This window comes from Odocoileus virginianus, chromosome 16 (genome assembly GCF_023699985.2).
Source record: "Odocoileus virginianus isolate 20LAN1187 ecotype Illinois chromosome 16, Ovbor_1.2, whole genome shotgun sequence".
Lineage (NCBI taxonomy): Eukaryota > Metazoa > Chordata > Mammalia > Artiodactyla > Cervidae > Odocoileus > Odocoileus virginianus.
This window is the reverse complement of record NC_069689.1, coordinates 51,182,223-51,198,401: the sequence shown is the minus strand read 5'-3', so window position 1 is coordinate 51,198,401 and position 16,179 is coordinate 51,182,223. Positions and strand designations below refer to the sequence as shown.

The 16,179-nt window shown below is 45.7% G+C and overlaps 1 pseudogene; it reads right to left on the bottom strand.

The window, feature by feature from the left end:
• Positions 1 to 4,104: 4,104 nt before the first annotated feature.
• Positions 4,105 to 6,181, bottom strand: LOC110124259 (BTB/POZ domain-containing protein KCTD2 pseudogene; annotated as a pseudogene).
• Between the last annotated feature and the right edge of the window lie 9,998 nt (positions 6,182 to 16,179).

The following is a 16,179-nucleotide window of genomic DNA, read 5'->3' as shown; positions in this document are numbered from 1 at the left end:
CCCCAGAAGACAAGCTCAAAGCAGTAACCTTGGCTACCGTTGCTGCACATTTCCAGTTCTATGCTCAGTTTTAGAGAACGGGTTGGGGGAAAAGAGAAAAAAACCATTTCACTTTGCCTCAGTTATTGACACCGAGAAGCAAGCACTCCTCAGACTGTTCAGAGGGGAAACAATGAGTCATTCATGCTGTCAGCCCAGGTGGTGCGTGATTCCAGACAGGCCGCTGAGTTAACCCCTGCAGGCCTGCTCTCCACCCTGGGCTCCTGCCCCCCGCCGACCAAGCCTGTGGCCTCCGGGGAAGAGGGGCGGTGAGGGGGCCGTGCTGGGAGCAAGTCCTAGCGGTAACCGAGGCCCTACCTCTGCAGGGTCAGTCCCAGGGGGCCTCGAGCTGTTTGTCACCCTGTGATTGGCTCCAGGAGAGGGTGGAGAAATGAAAACACTCTGCCGGGGATATATTTAGTTGAAGTGCAGCTGGGGAAGCGCTTAAACAAGGGAGCTTTTGTCCTCATGCTGAAGTGTTTTTCTTAACTCCCCAAGGCTGAAACAACTTAAGTCACTGGACTGATTTTTCTCTCCACTCGATTTTCTCTTCTTTGGGGGATGTTCTAATTCTGAAAGTTTAGAATTACCTGGGGTTTGTTGAGCAAATTTGATGCCGAACTGACACAAAAATCTCCACAGTTAAGAGATTAATTAAAATGCAGATAATTTGTGAGCACATCATATGTGGTTTGTGTGTGTGTGTGTGTGTTCATCGCTCAATCATGTCCAACTCTACAGGCACCATGGACTGTAGCCTGCCAGATTCCTCTGTCCATGGGATTCTCCAGGCAAGAATGCTGGATGGGTTGCCATTTCCTTCTCCAGGGGATATTCCTGACTCAGGGATCGAACCAAATCTCCTGCATTGCAGGCAGATTCTTTCCCGTTTGAGCAACCAGGGAAGCTGGTACCTTCTTGCAATTAATTTACTGTTGATTCACACTGGAAGTTAGGTATCTTCAGATGCCTTTACTGGGACAATGTATGGAGTTAAAAATGTAATTAAGTTTTATAAACTGACAGAACCCTGTTTCACTTGAGTTGATTCACATTTTCCAGTAATGAAAGATTTACTTCTACGCCGATGAGCACAGCATCTTTGCAACAGATTACTGATGAGCCATGTAATGGTTCCTGTTCATGTCCTCCTCCAAAAACCACTGGGAACTGCCACCTTGCTACGAGGTTTTTCAGCCACTATATCAATGTTCTGTATCAAGGGCACACTGTCTACTATTAAGAAGTACCACAGGAAATATTTTACATGAAAATCCCATTTGCAGTTAAGAATCCAGGGCAGAAACTGCTGGTCAAGAAGCTCATGGTTTGGGTTGATACAAGAGAGCCAGGTTGTATTAGTCAGGATTCTCTAGAGAAACAGAACCAATAGGGTGTGAGTGTGAATGGAGAGACAGAGACTGATATTTTTCTTTGTTTCATATCTTTATTGACAACAGGGTGGGGGGGAAGGTCACAGCATTTCAGACTTTATTCAAAGACAAAAATGGCAACAAAGGGCACCCACAAGTAACAGGCATGGTCCCTAAGGCCCTGGCTCTAAGGCCATCCTGGAGGGCGTGGGTGACTTCTCAGCCCTTCCTCTCAGCCTGTCTCTTCCTCCTCCATGCCTCACGGACACCCCTGAGTTCAGTTAAAACTGTGCAGAAACGAAGTCCCTCTAGAGGAGGTTGGGCCCTGCCTGGCCAGCATCGCCCACGTGGCAGCCCTGGGCAGCTGGAGAGTGGGGGTCACTGGTCACATGATCCCCCAGCCAATGGCCAGGCCTCTCTGTGGAGTGGTCAGCCGGACTCTCCCCGAGGGAGCCAGCTTTCAAGAAAAAAAGACCAACTTGGTTCATGAAGGGCTTGGGTAAAATGCTTTCCCAGAAACCTTAAGAAAGGAATCACTCTCAGATTCCTGGAGCACTGAACAACTAAAACTAAAACCCAGGAGGAGGGAGCTTGGTGAAAGGCAGCCCGCTGGTTCCTCAAAGGGCTCAGCGAGGGGCTCGGCGGTCTTTGCACAGACTCCATGGTGGACCCGTGAGAAGCATGATGAGGGAAATGGCACATCCAGAGGAGCTGGGCCCCCGCTGCTCGCCAGCTGCCTCGCTCTTCCCGCCCGCTGGCTTGGGATCAGAGGCCGGTTTTCAGACATGCCCCAGGAAAGCAGGTCTGCGTGGGCTTGAGGCTCCAGACGCCGAGGCTTCTCTCCTTTCAGTCTGATGGTGCTTATTCCCTTTGGCCAGAGTTCCTCTCCCATCGTCCTCTGTCCTGCTCAGTCGACAGCAGCTTTTCCTTGACATGTTCAAATCTTTTTTTTTTTCTCCCCCTGAAAGATGTCAGGATGGACACCTGCAACCATTCTGCAGGGGTAACTTTATTGTAAGTAGCAGTTCCGCTAACATTTTTATACCTGTAAAAATCCTGGGCACAGGCCAGACACCTGTGGCACCAACATTCATGTTCATGTTGGGGTGTAGACACGGTGAGTCAGCAGGAGCCCCGGACACACACTTCTCCCCTACTCTACACACAGACAGGGGAGGGCAATGTGAGGTTCCTGTCTGGGCAGGGGCTGGTCACAGGCAAAAGACACTTGGCACGTCCATGGTCACTTTCGAGAAACCCTGCCTCCAGTCCCATGCAATGAGCAGCTGAGCTGGTGGGGGGGTGGGTGGCAAAGGGAACCTCAGCTAAGAAGGAGCCATGAGCTTGAGGGGTCTTTTATGGACAAAGCGGTCCCCATGGGCAGCTCCCCTCCTCTGGACCACCTGCCACACTAGGAAAGTCACCTGGGGAAAAGCCAGGGTTCTCTGGCCCCTTTGCGTTCCACGACTGCTCACCAAAACTCGAAAGCTCAGAGAGCAAGTCCAGTTACGAGCTCTGAGGCTTGGCTCCTCTGAGTCGAATGGTGTTGGATCCTCGACACCTCGGCACCCACAGAAGGACGTGGTGGTGAGTCGGGGTCAGGGGAGGGAGTTCTCAGCCTGCCTGGCAGATGCACACACACTACGGCGAATGGCGTGGGCTCACCACCACTGCCAAGGTCAGAAACCAAGAAGAGACATAAATATCGCACTTTTGGTCAAGGCATTTTCAAGAAACGACCACAGAAACAATGGCCACTTTTGATATTACAACCTACCACCTTTGGCAACTTTCAGAGAAAACAGCCGTCTCCACCCCAAGACATCAGAGAGTCCAAGATCCCTTTATCCTAAGCCCCAGTTGAAACAGTCAAGGAAGGAAGACGGACCAACGGAGGGCAAGAAAAGGCTGAAGAAGCAGATATACCAACACCTACAGCGCCCACCAGTCTGGGTGTCTGCCTCCCTGCAGGAACCCCCTGCCTTGAACCTCTTCTTGGGGAGAAGGGGAGCTATCAGGGGGGCCCAGCTGCTGCAGACAAATGAGGCAAGCCGAACATAGGAGCCGCTGGTGGCCTGAATCCAGAGTTGCGACCTCCAGTCTCCAACCACAATCAGGGACACCCCACCCCCCTCCTCAAAGAGGCTCTGTTCATAGGAATGTGGGGTGCTCTGGAGACTTTCCTTCACCAAAACCTCAACTCAACAGCCTAAACCAGACTCCTCTGTGTCTGCTGCATTAGTCTGGGGTGTATGGGAGAGAAAGGTCATGTGACTAGGCGGCTGCCCACGTCCAACAGGGCACACTCAGGTGAAAACGTGGCACAGTTCAGGACAAGCCTCTTTCATGTGTTACGGCCTCCCAGAAGTACAGCATCTGCAAGGGCCTAGGCCTTCCTCTTCCCCTGCCCCCATCCCTAGATAAGCTCCATCTGGGAACCCAGCCCAGCCGCTCTTGTTAAGATACGTTACAACACTGGCTAAGAAAACAAAAGCAGGTTTCTGAAAAGGTATTGTGCGGCATCTGCCTTTGGGTTCCTGTGGCTGGGGGCGGGGTTCCTTTGGTTTTGACCATAGCACTTCTCCGCTGGGGGGCCAGGCTCGGCTTGGCTTTTGCAGAAGCTCCATTACTATACCGAACTTCACAGAGGTGCTTGGGTGGGCTGCACTTGCGTCACCAAGGACTCCGGAGTTTATATCCGAGATCCTCTCTCCTGAAGAACCTTCGCCCTCTCGCTCGGTTGGATGACAATGCTTGGTCGAATTATTTAGTTCTCTGGAGAGAACACAGAAGAATTCTGCCTGATCCTTGTTCCCGTAGTTATAGGATGATCCTATGCTGATTAGCTGTTGGAATTTCCAACCGTCGGACATAGTGGACACCATCTGCCCAAGCGCCTCCTCTTGGCATTGCAGGACTCTGTACAGGTGCTTCGCCGGGCCCTGGGAAGCTGTTTTCCTTGTCGGTATCCCTTCCTTAAAACCAGTCGGAAGAGAGGTGCAATGTTGTAAAACTCCGCTTCCTCCAGCCGCCTTTTCTGCTAACTCCTTCCTAAGGATGAGCTTCCCATGACGGGGGTAGTTTAGGACTAGACCCAAGTAGGTAAGGTCCCTGTCAGGCAGATAGGCCCCCGTCTCGTCCTTGTCTGAGTCCAGCCCCGGGTCCTCCTGGCAGCAGAGAAAAGACCTGGGCTCCAGGCCTAGGCTCCTTGACCTTTTGGAGGTCAAGTCCAAAATCTGCAGGGTGAAATGACCGGCCGGACACCCAGGAAGAGCCAGTGTTCCATTTCAAGCCCAAAGGCGGTCAGCTGGCAGAATTCCCTCTTGTTCAGGGCAGGTCCACCTTTGTTCTGTTCACGCCTTCAACTGATTGGGTGAGGCCCATTCACAGTATAGAGGACAATCTGCTTTCCTCAAAGTTCACCGATTTAAATGTTAATCTCACCCAAAACTATCCTCACAGAACCATCCTGAATAATGTCTGACCCCGTATCAGGACACTGTAGCCTCGCCAAGTTGACACATAAAATTAAGCATCCCGTAGGCTAACACGTGCATTTTGAAAAATTCACTTGTTATATTACGAGATTGTTTATCAGATTGAAGCTGTTGTAAGGGTATAAAATGCATAAGGTAGAAAAAATAAAAATAAATGCATAAGGTAGGATCCCCTATTTTCAGGATCCTCCCTTTCTCTCTCTCTTGCTCCCTCTCTCTCTGGAGGCTTTCCTTGGGAACCCAGGCGTGCAGAAGTGGAAGCCACAGAGAAGCCCCCAGCCAACACCAACATCATCTCCCAGTCCTCAGGGGCTCCTGTCCCAGCCTTCAGTCTTCCAGCTGTGCCCAGACATGGTGGTGCCAACTGCACCCTGTCTCAATCTGTGACCCACAGAAACCATGAGAATTTTCTTAGAATTTAATGCTATTTCAAGCCACTAAATTTCAGGGTAACTTGCTACACAGTAATAGGTAACTAACATGTAAGATTATGGTTAACTTTGTAAGAAACTACCAAAGTGTTTTCCAATATAATTTTAGCATTCTGCACTCCTACCAGCAGTATATGATGGTTCCAGGTGGCACAGAGGTAAAGAATATGCCTGCTGATGCAAGAGATGCAAGAGATGTGAGTCTGATCCCTGGGTAGGGAAGACCACCACCCCCCCAACCCCCAGCAGGATATGGCAACCCACTCCAGTACTCTTGCCTGGAAAATCCCTTGGACAGAGGAGCCTGGCGGGGTATAGTCCTTGGGGTCACAAAAAGTCAGACGCAACTGAGCACGTGCGCGTGCGTGAACACACACACACACACACACACACACACTTATCATCAAAGTCTTCCTAGTGGGTGTGAGGTTGTTGCTCGCTGTGATGTTAATTTGCATTTTCCTGATGATGCCACACCTAGTTTTGATCAGAAATATTATTACCCAACTTAGAAACCAACCTCATTTACTATGCTGTTTCATAGTCACATGTCATAGAGCTTGTGCTGACAGTTCCAATTTGTTTTAACAATGATTGCTACCACAATGAATCTATAAGGTTAAGAGTCATCTTAAGCTAACTTAAGAGGTTAAGCATTTGTCTTGTTTGCATACCCCTGGAAGAATGAGCAATAAAAGCCATCTGGTCACAGGTGTGGGGCTCCTGGCCTAACAACACCATCACCTGTTAATTGGTATTAATATGTTTTTTTGAGAAATGCTGTGTGCCAAGCATTTCACATGTAGACGCTCACTTACCACAACACCTCTATGACGTTCATGTTATTATTTTGAGCCTGTTCCAAAGGAAGAGGAGGTTCAGAGAGCCCAAGAAACTTGGCTGTTGTCACACACTGAATTTGAACCCAATATCCTTTTACCTGATCTAAAACAGATTTCCCAGTCTTCCCTCGGGGCTCAGCGGTAAGGAGTCTGACTGGAAATGCAGGAGACGTTGGTTCGATCCCCAGGTCCAGGAAGATCCCACGTGCCATGGAGCAACTAAACCAGTGCATAACTATTGAGCCTGTGTTCTAGAGCCGGAGAGCTGAGCCCACATGCCTCAACTACTGAAGCCCAAACACTCAACAGCCCGCACCTCGCAACAAGAGAGTGGCTCCCGCTCGCCACAACTAGAGAAATGCCCACACAGCAATGAAGACTCTGCACAGCCAAAAATAGGTAAATACAATTATTAAAAAAAAAAAAAAAGATGTCTCCTCACTTCTTCCTAATTTTATACCAGACTGTAAGAAAAATTTTTGGCCTAAAGTTAACAATATAAAATATTATAGTCTGGGAGCTGGGAGATTGAGTTTTCCTCCTGGCTTTGTCACTAATCAAGGGTCCCCTCTCAGGCCAGTTCCTCTTTGGCCCACAGTTCCTCATTATTAAAAATAAAAGTTTGGGTTAAGACACTTTCCAGCTCAAAAATCACTTTATAGCAGGCACTATACTAAGCATTTTACAAGTGTTAGCTTATATATATATATATATATATATCTCAAAAAAGCCTTATGCTATATATAGGTGCTATTATTCTTCCCATTTTACAGATGAATAAACTGAGGTAAAGAGATGAAATAATTTTCCCAAAGTCACAAAACTAGAAAATGGCATAGCTATGATTTATTTATTTAGGGTACACCACAAATCATGCAAGATCTTAGTTCCCTGATCAGGGCACGAACCTGTGTCCCCTGAAATGGAAACACAGAATCTTAACCCCTATCAGGGACATTCCAAGTTGGTTTATCTATCTATCTACCTACCTACCTATCTGTCTGTCTGTCTATCTACCTATCTATTTATTGGCCAGTATAGCTGTGATTTATACCCCAGCTGTCTGGCTCCAGAGGACATGGTGTTACTCAGCTAGGCAGCATTTATAGAAAGCTTTTTTTTAAAGGAAAGTTTAATTTTAACAATGACTTTATGATATCATGAGTTGCATTTTTCTCTCCACATCCTCACCCTCCCTCCACTTTAAAAAACAAAAAACAAAAAACTTTATTTATTTATTTGGCTGCACTGGGTCTTAGCTGCAACATGTGGGATCTAATTCCTTGACCAGGGAATGAACCTGGGTCTCCTGAATTAGGAGTCACTGGACCACCAGGGAAGTCCCCCTCCTACTTTTTGAATGAAAACACTGAGCCTCAGAAAATTGTTCATGTCCCAAGTCCCACAGCCAGTCAGTGGCAGAGCCAGGATGGGATGCCCAGGCAGCTTGTCATCCAAGTCTGGGGTGACGTGTCCCCGGGAGTCAGAACCCTCGGGAGTGAGAGACCACAGCATTGCTTACCCCTGGGAATCTCGCCAAATGCCCAAGTGGAAATACTTGGTGATCTGACATGACCACACCTTCTACTCCGAATTCCAGCCTGGCTGGTTTGCCCTTCTTTCTCTTCCCCTCCTCTCACCAAACCAGGTGCATGGGAATCAGGAGAGCTACAAATGCCCACTGCAACCTGCCCTGGGGCACAGATGGGGTGGGGGTAGGGTCCCAGAATTGTTAGGCTGCATGCTCCTGGGGTCTCCCCTGTGGATCTTCACTGTGATGGGACCTGGTCTGTCGCCCTCCAAACCCAATGTTGAAATCATTGCCTGGGATTCACAGAAGAAAAGGGAGCTCGAGCAGACTGAATACTATAGTTCTGCTGCCTTGGAGTCTAGTTTTGTTTCTACTTTTTCTTGGTAAGTGTTTTTTTTTTTTTAATAATAGAAAATATACACATAATAAGAAGTCCACCCAGAAACATATTGTAAGTAGTGAATATGATTCTTCATTTTAACCCTGCCCCTGTCCTCAAACGCTATGCCAAACTTTCTTGTCCTTTCAGCCAAAGATATTCTGGCATATATATATATATATATATATATATATATATATAAACTTTTTATTTTGTATTGGCATATAGCCAATTAACAATGTTGTGATAGTTTTAGTTGGACAGCAATGGGACTCAGCCATCATATACATGAATCTATTCTCCCCTAAACTCCCCTCCCATCCAGGCTGCCATGTGCTATGCAGCAGGTCCTTGCTGGTTATCTATTTTAAATATAGCAGTGTGTACAGCCAGCCATAAGTTCATTCATGGAGGTATATGTTTTTAACCGCATATACTATACCTACTGTTCTGTATCCTTTTATTTTTCTTTCTAATGCTCAGTGTAGCTTGGAAAGTATTCCTTGTCAATACCTAAAGCACGCCTTTGCTTTTTTAAAAGAACTGCATGGATTCCTGTTGTAGGGCTGAAACATATTTATCCAACCAGTCCCCTATGAGAGCATTTGTTGTTGTTCAGTCGCTAAGTCGTGTCCAACTCTTCGCAACCCCATGGACTGCAACATGCCAGGCTCCTCTGTCCTCTCCTGTCTCCCAGAGTTTGCTCAAATTCATGTGTATTGAATTGGTGGTACTATCTAACCATGAAAGCCTTTAGGTTGCTTCTAATCAAGCTCCGACTAGCCAGCACGGTGAATCTGCTTGTGCTTTTGTTGCCAGGCCTGTGGGCCCCTCTGAGATCTTTAGGGGGGGAGGGAGGGCAGGAGGGGAGCTCATGGCACTCCCTCCCCCAGGCAACAAGGCATACAGAACTGCTGGAGTTTCCTCCCCCGGTTGTAGTCAGAAGAGAATTCATACGGCTACAAGGAGGCATTGCTCAGAAAAAAGCATCCAGATGGCAGCTCAGCTGATCTCTGAAATCTGGCAGCAGCAGCAATGAAAACATGCCACAACTTTTCCCAGCTATGTCTGGCCAGCATGCCACTGCCATCTTTTCCAGCAGGACATGCAGTCCCGAGGACTGGGCTGATTCTGTGACCCACGCAGCTGGAGGCACTGCTTATGATTCCGGGTCCAGAGGACAGAACAGCAGGATGGGGTCTTCCCTAACTATGGTGGTATCTCCGGATTCAGTTCAGTGGCCGTATTGTCTATGCTGCAATCAGAGCTTTGGGTAAGGCTGGTGGTTCCTCCTAGAAAAGCTGACAGCTGATGTCTGCTTCTGCTTGGTTTTGTTTGAATATGCCTCGCTTGACTGCCAGCCGTGGGTGAGCCCCTCAGACGCCATCCCTGAGAAATGCCACCCCCAACCCAAAATGCATTTGGCCAGGACAGAGGAGGAATAGAGAGTCTGGTCAATATTTTTGATATCCAGTCTGCTGCCCTAACCCTTGTCACAACCAAAGTTAGTTAAAAGTGACCAACAGAAAAAAAAAAAAAAGTGACCAACAGAAAGCCATTGATTGCCCCCCACCACCATTTCATTGTGAAAATTTCAATAAAGAGACATTGAAAGAATTATGAACCGAACACACATCTATCTGCCACTTCGATTTTGCAGGTCACATTTTGCTGGATTTGCTTTCCTTATAATACACACTTGCATCTCCCCAAGCCACTGATTTCTGCAGCTTTTTAAAATTAAATATTCAATTCATTTGCTTTTAAAACTTCAGAACTGGAAACACATAATGCCTTGTCTGGAGCTCCCCAGGGGGCTCATGGGGTTGGGAAGAGTGGACATGACTCAGAGACTGAACAACAGCAAAAGTGGCCCTGTGGTAAAGAATCCCTCTGCCAATGCAGGAGGCGCAGGTACAATCCCTGGGTGGGGAAAATCCCCTGGAGAAGGAAATGGCCACCCACTCCAGTACTCTTGCCTGGGAAATCCCATGGACAGAGGAACCTGGCGGGCTACAGTCCATGGGGTTGCAAAGAGACAAGCACAACTTAGCAACTAAATGGCAAAGAACATATACCTCATGGGGCATATATGTATGTTGTGTAGGTAAGCAGAGATGAATGCATATATGTAATAATGGTGAATTTGTGCAGCTGTCTGCCAGGCATTGGGCAAAATGCCTTATGCACTTTATCTCATCCCATTCTTGTATCAGCCCTAGGAGATGGACTTTATCGTTGGCTTCATTTTAGAAATATGGAAGCTTGAGACTCAAGTTGGTGAAGTCACCTCTGCAGGTGGCCCAACTGGTGAATGGGGGAGTCAGTTTGCCTGCAGAGACCCCACGCTCTGCTGCCCCCAGCATCTTGCCTGGTACAAACCTCATAACATGTGACTAAACAGGCCGGCTGCAGAGGGTTCTTGCAAAGTCAAAGACAGCCAGCCACGTGAAAGTGCAAAAAACTACCACGTCCTTTAAAATGTTTGCTGAATGACTGAATGAGCTCATCACATACTCATCATACACTTCAGCTGCTTTCTCTAAGCACTAACTCTATGGATGCTTCCCTCTGAAGGGGATAAAAGATGAAAAATCTCCCTAATCCTGCACTCTACAAACGTCAGGTTTGAAACTGATCTTTTTTGTGTTCTGATCTTATTGATATTACAGCAATGGAGGTGGAAGTGTTAGCTGTTCAGTTGTGCCTGACTCTTTGCAACACCATGGACTGTAGCCTGCCAGACTCTTCTGTCCATGGGATTTTCCAGGCAAGAATACCGGAGTGGCTTGCCATTCCCTTCTCCAGTTGATCTTCCCAACCCAAGGATCAAACCTGCGTCCCCTATGTCTCCTGCATTATAGGTGGATTCTTTACTCCTGAACCATCACGGTTATATTTTTGTCTGTGATCAAGTGGCAGGGCAGCAGATTACCAATGCCAGGGTCTAAGGTAAGCCCTTTTTTCTCCTGCTTGCTCCAACCTGGCACTGGAATTCTCCATTGTGCCAAGGACACCCCAACACCCAAGATGGCCCCAGAGAAGAGACCTGGGAGCCTCTTTACCCTGTGTGACTTTGATAAGACCTCTCCATGGACTGCTTGTAGTGGGATGTTTTGTGTAGCTATTGTCTACCTTTGTGATTGACTTCCCTTTCAAAACTTGTAAAACAATACCCTATGAATGTATCCATAACTACAATGATGATAGGTAGAATAAAGCAAGATCATCTGTGGAAAAATACTTTGAAACTTTCTTTAAAATTTTGATTCAAATGCAAGACTTAAAAAATCAACTCAATAGCCAAAAAAAAAAAAAAAGCCAAAAAAAAGAGGAAGCATCTCAATTATCCGTCAATGGCTGAATGGATAAACACATACAATGGAGTATTATTCAGCCTTAAAAGGAATGGTTTGACACATCCTACAACATAGATGGGCCTTGAGGACATTATATGTGGTGGAAGAGTCACAGAGGGACAAAAGCTGTTTAATTCCACTTTACATGAGGTATCTAGATTAGTCATCTTCGTAAAGTTAGAAAGTAGGGTGGTGGTTGCTAGGGGCTGGCGGGAAAGGGGCATTATGTTTAATGGGTACAGAGTTTCATTTTGGCAAGATGTTCTGAAGGTGGATGGTGTGATGGCTGCACTGAATTGTGCATTTTACGATGGTTAAGATGGTAGACTTGGGGTGTCCCTGGGGGTCCAGTGGTGCTCCCCGTGAAGAAGGCGTGGGTTCATCTTTGGTCCAGAAACTTAAGATCCCACATTCCTCATGGTGCAGTCAAACAGAAAAGGAAAGAAAAAGCTCAACCCACAGACCTCTGCTTTCAGACAGGACCATATGAAGCCAGTTCACCTATTTTAAGGGATATGTGATGTTTTGAGAGAATCAGAGCACAAAATTCCAAGTTAAGTGTTTTCAGTTCACCTCTGTAGCTGCAAACACAGTGTGTTACCATTCCTTCTTGATGGGGAGATGGGGGTTTGGGGAATGGGGAGGTGATGATTTAAAATATCAGCAAGTCTCTACAGGCTGATTTTTGTATCACAGCACACTGTGTCACTTTCCAGCTTTTCATTTCCAAGACAAACTAGTGTAGTTTTTGTGCGTGTGTGTTTTTTTTAAAAAGGCCAACTCTTTTAGCCTGTCACTGTAACTGGTTGTAATTTCCCTTTCTGTGTGTTCAGGACTGATGTAAAGGAGTAAAAGCCTTTCTGTTCCCTTCATTACCTCTTTCCCTAAGGTGAAATTTAACTTCATGTTCCAACAACATTTCCACGAGTAATGTCCCACCAGCTGACATCCTGTACACGCTGACACCAATTGACCGAACCATAGCCAACAGGTGTCCTGTTTGCTGACTGTTGAACGTTTCCATATGCAGCAGGAAAAAGGGGATTATTGCAGTCAGGTTCGAGTCCAGCTCTAACCCTTCATAGCTGCACAGCCTCGTGCCTCCATCTTTACAAAATGGGGATGAATTAATACTTCTTTGAGATTATAGAGAAGAAGAAATGCAATGATAGCTATATATATTTTTTAAATTGGAATATAGTTAATTTACAATGTTAGTTTCAGGTATAACAGCAAAGTGATTCAGATATATATATATAGAGAGAGAGGATAGATAGATATAAACCTTTTCAGATTCTTTTCCCTTATAGGTTATTACAAAATATTCAGTAGAATACCTAGGGGTGATTCATGTTGAGGTTTGACAGAAAACAACAAAATTCTGTAAAGCAATTATCCTTCAATTAAAAAATAAGCAAATAAAAATATTGAGTATAGTTCCCTGTGCTACACAGTAGGTCCTTGTTGTTTATCTATTTTGTATATAGCAGTGTGAATGTAATTCACACTTTTGTATTGTATTACAAGTTAATCACCTAAGGGATGGTGCCTGGAAGCTTAAATTATACATAATGGCCCATCCCTGGAAACCCTGCCTCCCAGGCGATGAGCATTAAGCTAAAACACCTTTGTTTAGCTCACAAGGAACTTCCTGATCAGGTCCACCTGTGATGGCTACAGGAGGAAGAAATTAACACATCCCCGCTGAAGGCAGATGGGAACCAGGAAGTATCTGACTTTACTCCCTCCCTTTTTAGTATAAAAGAAGCCTGAATTCTAACTCAGGCAAGATGGTTCTTTGCGGGGGGCACTCGCTCGCCATCTTCTCAGTTTGCTGGCTTTCTGAGTAAGGTTGTTATTCCATGCCCCAGCAACTTGTCTCTCGATTATTGGCATTTCATATAATAAGCCGTGTGAGATTTGACTGGGTAACATTTATGTTAATCCCAAACTCCCAATTTATCCCTCCTCTGCAGTGACAGCTATAAATGTTAGCTCCTGCCTCTTCTTCCTTCTCTCATTCTCCCCACTCTCTGAATTTCTTCACCTTGTTTCCTTTTTTCTTTTCTCTTCCTCCTTTGTTCTGCCTCTGCCCCGTCTTCCTCCTCTCTCTTTCTTCTTATCAGGGGAAGCCACAAGAAATACAGCACCCAGTTCCCTCTTCCGTCATGACAAGGCACATCCTTTCCATCTTACTGGGCTGCCTTTCCGGATTTCTGGCCTCAGGTTAGTGATTGACAACGTGTGATCTGTCAGTTGTTGCGCTGGGATCTAGATTAATAGACCACTGTTGCCAATATCTCAAGCTTTATTCTTCAGTTTAATCAAATTTTCAGATTTCCCACCATCCAGGAAGTCTGTGGGTTTCCTTTCATTGAGCAATTGTGCAGCACAGTCCCCTTCCACTAGCTGGGAGAACCTGGCTCACTGTTTTTCAAGGAGTTTGGTCCTCCTCCTCCTTCTGCTAATAGATCTTATTAGCAGGCACCTCTGCCTCCAATTTTGTGTGTTGTACTTCACTCATCAGAGTAATTCTGTGAGTTTCAGAAACAAAAGCAGATCCTTTCTTCATAAGTTCCTTCATTCTCTCCTTCTCTTCCTCAGGCTCCCTCCCTGCCCCCCGCCGCAGCCCCACTTTGTATAGAATAGTGGCCATACCTTCTGGAACAGTCCTGAGCTGTCTTATGCTATGCAATGCAGACAGCGCATTTTCTCATAATCTGGAGTTGCTGGCAGAGCAAAAGGAAACAAGAAACAAAAGCTGCATTTCAGGAACTTCATTTAGTGAAACACACTTCCTTGTGGTAGCTTGCCAGTGAGTTTCCTCAGCTGCCAATGATTTTTTGAAAGTAAATGAGGGTGGGGTGGGGTAGTGAAGGGAATCACATCAATATACTAAGTCAGGTGCCAGTTTCCAATGGTGTCGTCATTCATTCATGAAACTGTAGAAGAGAGATAAATTCACTGGTGAATGCAATTTATTACCCTTAACCACTCTGTTCCCTATGTCTCATATACAGGAGAATAAAGGAAAAAGAAAGCAAAACTGATGATAAAGGGATTGCTATAGATTACAAACACCACCCAAAGTATATTAAAATAAACATAATCTCTTACAAATGCTCAAAATTGACCCTATATTAAAATGTTTTGTCTTTTGTAATAATTAAAACCTTGAGATTATATGTTTTCTTATTTGATATTGAGGGGTCTTTAATTCAGCTATTAAGAGTACAGATAGCTACTTTAATTTAGCTATTAAGATTACAGATAGCTACACGGGCCTTAAAAAGGCATTTTGTGGGGCTTCCCTTGTGGTCTGGTGGTTGCGAATCCGCCTTGCAATGCAGGGGAGCCCTGTTAGATCCCTGGTCAGGGGAGATCCCATATGCTGCGGAACAACAAAATCTTTGTGCCACAACTACGGAGCCAGAGTGCTGTAACTACTGAAAACTGCATGCCTAGAGCCTGTGCTCCACTGCAGTGAGAAGCCTTCCTTTCTCAATCCAGATGCTATGAGTTAAATTTCCCTTTTAAAAGAAAAAAAGCATTTTGCATTTCTCCATATAGAGTTTCATCAAAGAATTCCATCAGCTATTTTTTTCTCATTGGCAGATTAGCAAACTGTGGCTTAACAGATACATCTTAAAACATACAAGTCAGCATTAAAATAACACTCAGTGATTGGTCTTTTAAAAAAATATGTTAGCCACCTTAGAAAATTTTTCTTGTTCAGTTGCTCTATTGTGTCTGACTCTTTGTGACCTCATGGACTGCAGCATGCCAGGCTTCCCTGTCTTTCACTATCTCCTGGAGCTTGCTCAAACTCACGTCTATAGAGTCGGTGATGCCATCCAACTAACTTATTCATTTCTGGCTGCACTGGGTCTTGGGGGCTGTGTGCAGGCTTTCTTCGGTTGCAGTGAGCAGGGGCTACTCTTCAGTTGGCGTACACAGGCTTCTCATTGCAGTGGCTTCTCTTGTCGTGGAGCACAGGCTCTAGGGCTCACGGGCTCAGCACTTGTGGTATACGGGCTTAGTTGCCCCTCGGCATGTGGGATTTTCCTGGACCAGGGATTGAACCTGTGTTTTCTGCATTGGCAGACAGATTCTTAATCACTGGACTACCGTGTAAGTCCCAGAGTGATTGATTTTAACTTCTTCTCCCAGGGTCTTTGAGCACCAAATTATTTTCTGCTCAACAGGTATTTTCGAGCTCCCATTATGTACTCCAATCGTGCTATGCATTTGGAGAATAGGAAGAAATAAAACACAGTCCCCTCCCTTGAAGAGCCTTTCACATTCAAGAAGATCAGATACCCAAGAAATTTCTTGAAAACAACTCAAGATGTCCCTATGAAAAATAAGATTAGTTACACAGCATGCACTTTCAGAACGTTGACAAAATCCATGGACGTACTGAAAACATTCAAGATGGTACAAGAGAGTGCCATGAAAAGTAATTCAGCCTCCCACCTGACACCCAGCTGCTTTTCCAAAGGCGGTCTCTGCAGCGAGTCCCTTGCATAGCCTTCCAGTGACAGCATAAACATTTTCAAGCAAGTTATGTATAATAGCATATGTCTATTTATATACACAAATCCTATCCACTTTTAAAAAGAAGAGTAATCTAGAAAAGCTAGGCATTGTTTAGCAATCTCAGCAAATGATCATATAGTAGGAACTCAAATATTTCAATGACTAAATGAACGAACGAGTCCTCTTTTT